Consider the following 6,000-nt stretch of genomic DNA (forward strand, 5'->3'; position numbering starts at 1 on the left):
CTTTTTTTCTTTAAGCAAAGAAATTAGTTTACCTTTGCTAAATGGAAAAAGGCTAAAAGAGAATGAGCACATTGCTGTACCAGGGTAAAAGAGTATTCACAACTCCTTCCTCTCTGCTTCACCATTTCTTTTCTTCTAAAATTTGAAACACCTTCTCAGGGTGGTTTACCTCTTTACTGGTATTTCTACCAAAGGCACAATACCCCATGTCCACCAAGCAATGGGCAAACATCGACTCCCACAGCAAGTGGAGGCAGCGCACGCCATGAAGTTCAGCTCCATCTGGTGAAGAGCTGACCCTTTGAATCTAAGCCTACAGGAGAGGGTTATTTTACTTCAGGGACTATTAAACATTTCAGAACTGGTTCTTATCCACAGCACGGAGCTTTATATGTATCCTTCATGAATTTATGAATGGAAGAATCATCACCTGGGACTCAGGGGGCTCCTAGAAAACAAGTCAGGCACTGATGCACCCCAATGGCCTGAGTCATTAAAACATGAGCTGATGAACCAATTCACAACATTGCCTTTGCTTTCAGTGTTTGTATGTAATAAGGTGAGTCAGGTTCCCTGGGACTGCTATGGGCACCCGGTGAGACCCACCCACATAGGTCTAAATGCATTGTGTGCAGAATTGAGTGAGAGGACACCCTTGGCAAGGCTCAGAGCTGTTTTCTAACCCAGGCATACACAGAAGACTTCCCATTCTAAAAAATCATAACCAAGATGACCACAAGCTTTGGTTCTAAACAACACAATTTGTACAAGGCAGCCTATGAACTCCAAAACTAGCAATGTTTGATTTCCAGTGTTGTGGCTCATGACTTACAGGTGTACTGCTGGAACAAGAGCTCAGGTGGAACACATGCCAGAGGGAGACGATGTTTGAAGCATGCTAACTGCAGGAAAAGCAGGTAGAGTTTCCTCCTTGAAGCCCAGAGAATCTACAAAGAAGAATGTGACAAAAGAGACTTTTCTGGTATCTAATGAGGCATGAGGTCCTTAAATCTTTCTGCATGGTTAAAGTACGCCTGTTGTCAGAAACTGGAGCGTGACAACAGGTGAACTCACACTGCAACTTTCTTCTCCTCAGCAGGGAGGACTTTAAGGTCAATTTTCTTTTATTGGCTCCAAAACACTACCCAAGAAGTGTGCATGGGACTCGTCAGAAATCTGCTGGAAGCAAGTGTCTCTGAGCCCACTGTCCCTTCACCAAGTTTGAAAGTTACTGAGGGGGTGCCAGCAGATCTGCTCATACATCTGACAGCATTTCTTCATTTCATTCGGACAGTAGCCTTCAAAAAGGAGGAAATACCTCTGCTCATATAAACAGCTGATAATACCAAGAAAGAATACTTACGAGAAAAAAAAAAAAGAATAGGTGGGAGGAGGGAATAAATTAGTTTCTTTCCTATTATTTTTTCTTTTGCTTCTTCCCCCATTAGAAATTTGAAAAAGCACTTTGACGGACAGGAAATCAATAAAAACTTGACAAAAGTTGTTGCTTTTGGTATAAAAATTGATGGAAAATATCGATGAAACCTCAGAGCCAAAGTGCTTGCTGGTGTCTGATTTGTCACTGATGAGAATTGTTCATTCTCTGTTGTATTGCACAAGTAAGTCTGGACAGCTAGACCTGGAGGTTGTGGATCTCCCATCCCGTAGCCCCTTTGGCAGTCCAAAGCAAAGGGATGCGGAACTTGCATGAGACAACAACATTCAGAGAGGGCTGGACAGCTGAGTCGAGCACACAGGAATCAGGAAGAATTAAGGCTTCCTGTGTATCGTGCACCTAGGATGCACTCAGGATGGTGCTCAGGGAATGGGCAACAGCTAAGTCTTTCCCCTTTTTACTTCTCATTCAGCATGGCCCTGTGCCGTATTCCTGGGACACCAGCCAACCTCTACTCAAGTATGGCACAATTAATTTCTTCGTGGCGCTCATCACTAATCTGCTGGTGCTTTGTAGGCATCAACGAACATCTTCTGCATTTTACCTTGTCATATGGGGATCAGACAGGAAACTGGGGCACAGTGTGATTAAGGTCAAAATAATCTGGTAATTCGTAGTGTCCAACTTGAGACATCCAGGATCCTATAGCAGAGGAGTTCCACTTCAGCAGAAGACTACATATTCAGTGTCCGGTGACTTCAATTACAATTGCGAGAGCAAAACCTTTCTCCAGATTGCAACCTGTGTATTTCCCATGAGCTTATGAAAAAAACAGGAAGCACAGGCACTGGGAGACATTAGGTTCAAGTGACTTGCACAGTTTCATGGAAGAGCCCAAATTTAACGATTCCAGGTCTTGTTTGTTTTTCACATAAGATTTTTTTATAGACCTTGCCTTATTGCTTCACACCTTTCACTTTCTCTAATGAGCACACCAAAGGTATTACAGGAAGAAGTTGCACAGAAGTTGGAAGCCAGTGGGGGAGATGTATATACACACACATATGTGAAATATTGTGGGGAATGTAACTGAGGACTGTGTTGCAATGAATAGACATAAGGGCAGAAGCAACCCAACCATCATATAGGCATTGCCTCACTTTGGAGGGCTTAGAACCCCCAATTTTACTTTTCCACAGGCTTTTCTTTAGCCAGAGTCTGACACTTGGGGGGAAAAAAAAATCCCTTAAAATATTATCATTTTATTAATGTTGTTTTTCATATTCCTTCACCTGCAAAGTCTGTGCTTCAGTTGTTACCAGTCCAGCTGTGCAGTCACAGGGAGCCATTAAAGCTTCTGGAATGACCTAAAATAACACCTCAAATTTAACAACATCAGAACTTTCAAAGTCCATTATCACAGCACCAGGCATGTGCTGCAAGGTCCAAACCAAGACCCCTGTGGACTTTCTCCCTGGAAAGAAGAGAAGTTCCTTCTTTTAAAGGTTACAGAGATCGTATTTCTAACCCTGCAAAGAAACCATTACAGAAGCTGCAGCACATTTATGGGCAGAGAAACATACAGTGATAGGAGTGAAAGTTTTCATGTCTTTCAGACTTTCAGGAGAGAAGAGGTGAGGATCTCAAACTCCTGCTTGGAAAGGAGAGGAGGAAAGGGTCCTCTGAGGTAACCTAAAAACCCAGTAAGACCAGTACCACAGGATGGCAGCTGCAAACAGAAGCAATGTTTGGGACTGGGGTAGATGGGACACAGTCACAGAAGTCAGTGGTGTAAATGGTTGGTGTTCAGTAGGTCAAAAGGGTATGTGGAATATGGGGAGGAAGCATTATTCCAGTATAAAGACAGCAAACGTCAGCACTGAGCTTAATCACTAGGGGTTCTAATGAGCCTGTGGCAACTTTCCCTTCCAGGGTTTCTTCCTGAGAAATAAGGTGGTAGGAACCAGTAATTTATTGTCAGGCTACAGAGATAAATCACCAGATTAATTACAGAAAGCCAAGGAAAATAGACTGATGTCCTTCTTTGCTTACTTTTTTTTTTTTTAAAGGGGAAAATATTTCTACCCACAAACAGGTAATGCCTGAAATAACAATCCTGTGAAGATGGGATTACAGAGTATTCCCGTGCTTCAAAATCATATTCTTCGGGTTATTTCTGCCAATAGCTGAATCACCACAGAAAAGATTCAGAACAGGAAACAATCCACAGTTTATCTTAGAAGTGTTTTGCATTTAAAGTAGCGTCCAGCTAAAAACACCTCACGGAAGCTTCTTCTGTTTCTCTTGGCCTTTTTGCCTAATCCTAAAGTTTTTATAGCCCCCAAAAATTCTTGCAGATGTGGTTTGAGGAAATCCATAACATGGGCAAGGACTGCTGGGCTTACAGGTCCTTCCTGGGCCCGGTTTACAATACACACAAACCTGCTGTTGACTCCAGGGTGCAGTGCTGGCGGGGGTCTTTGGACTGCCTGAACCAGCGATAAATCCTGGACACTGCAGCAGGGGCAGGGAACTCAGAAATAAATGGTATCCTAACAGCAGAAAAGGATATTTTTTCAGGCAGCAGTGGATATTAGTCTGGATTAAGTCCCAAACAGCATGATATTGCCCCTCGCACCCCCACAGGTCCCAGTCCCACCAGTGGGGAGCTGGGGTGGTATGAAACGAATAGCTGCAAATACCCCCACTCTTCTTCTCCAGCCACGGTCATGCGTGGGGGACAGGAGGAAAGCAAGAACTGCACTGGAGGATGGAGCCATTTTATGCATCGGAACTGTCTTTCAGGCTTCCTGCAGACTCAAAGACGTGGATTGCTTCACAGGCTATGGTCTGACCATGTTTCCAGGCTTTTGAGGGGACTCCCAAGGGAAGAACCTTTTCTTTGTTAAAGAAGTGAAAGCTGAGAGTCTCTAATCCTATGCTTCCAGGAGCTGGGGCTCTAGGTCTGATCTTGGCTCCTTTTTTTTGTTGTTGAACATGGTAGCATGCACATGTGGAAAGCATTCAGGAAAGCTGCAGTGGTGGGAGGGAGGGCAGACCAACCAGCCATCAGTGGTGCTCGTGGCAAAGGCTGTGGCAGGCAGGACAATCTGAGACAGACCATCACCTCATTTTCCTTCCCAGAGATGTTACGAGTTATTCCCATGTCTGACATGTCTTCTGGATCCTTTTCTATCTGAGAACTATGTTGGGTTCTGGAGTTTCTTCTGAAATGAGCAGGAGCTACAGAAAAAAATCTTCTCCAGAACTAGAAGTCCACTGTGTTCACCACATTTTACTGTTACAGGAATGCCTCTGAGAGCCTGTGGATTGTGCATCAAGTACACTAGAAAAATCTCAAGACTTTTTGGCAGCTGAAGCATCAACACAAGTGGGTGACATTAAATTGTCCTGAAAATTATGTACTTAAAAAAAAAAAACCCAAGAAAAAGGCTTTAAACGCAGTGTTTGCTTCTAATGTAGGCAATCTAAGTTAAGCATTTTGTGTGTTTTGGGTAAAAAGTTGTAATAACAGTGATGCATTTAAGAACAAGGTGGTTTTCAATTTTAAACCTATTTATAAGTGCTTGTTTATAAAAAATGTCTTTGAGAAGGAAATTACTTACACCAGGGCTTAGTTCAACTGAGGGATTTTTTTTTTAAGAAATTGTCATTAGAACTCAGCAGGGGGCCAAATTTTGAGTTTAAACTTATTTGTTAAAGCTCGTGTACTGGAAAGCCAGAAAGTTTCAGCAACACACTGTACCTACGTGTACATGTACTGGCATGGTTCAGTTTGAGCTAAAGACAGGCAAAAAAATATTGTTCTATAGATAGCAAACTAAGAACAGTTGGGCTAGCAAAAAAATCAGGGTGGAGCCCACAATCAGACCCAGATCCTCTTATTGCCAGCCTGATGCTTCATGCACCTGCCCAAGACTCCTTTTCAGATGGAGAGAAGGATGACACCAGAGGCAGGTCTCCACTACCCCTTGCTCTCATGGTCTTTCTCCTCACAGAGATCTGTTGGACATGGAAACCTTAATTTCAATGTATGGTACTGCAAAAACAATTACCTGTGGATGCATCAGATGACAGAGGAACTGATCATTCATGTCATTCTGAAAGGCAGCTGATTGTTGTCCCTTCCGTACATGTTATCCTTCAAGCTATGTCTAACTGGAATAGGGGAAAAAGATTGATTAATGAGTCCCTTTTCCTAACTCCTAAGGCAAAAGATCTGCAGGATAACAGCATAGATTCCCCAGTAAACATCTCATTCACCTAAAGTTTTTCACTGAGCCCAATTCTAGTGTGGTCTATGCACAGTTTACTTGTCCAGGCTTAGGATGGGTGCTAGATGGCTGTCCACTTTTTCTTCTTTAGATTAATTCTGTGCAAGTTTTCATATTGCTTTTCACAGAAGCGGAAAGAAGTCCTTAGATTGGTATGTTTATAATAGTGATTCTTCAGAGAAGTTAAGAAACTTAGCATGGAATTGCCTCTTTTTAGTGCAATTAATCTCAACCTATCACCTATCACCTCACTGGCACTTTTTTCTGTTTTCTCACATTAAATTTTATTAGGATTTGCTGCTGGCTCTG

The sequence above is a fragment of the Balearica regulorum genome, chromosome 5 (genome assembly GCF_011004875.1).
Source record: "Balearica regulorum gibbericeps isolate bBalReg1 chromosome 5, bBalReg1.pri, whole genome shotgun sequence".
NCBI classification, from domain to species: Eukaryota; Metazoa; Chordata; class Aves; order Gruiformes; family Gruidae; genus Balearica; species Balearica regulorum.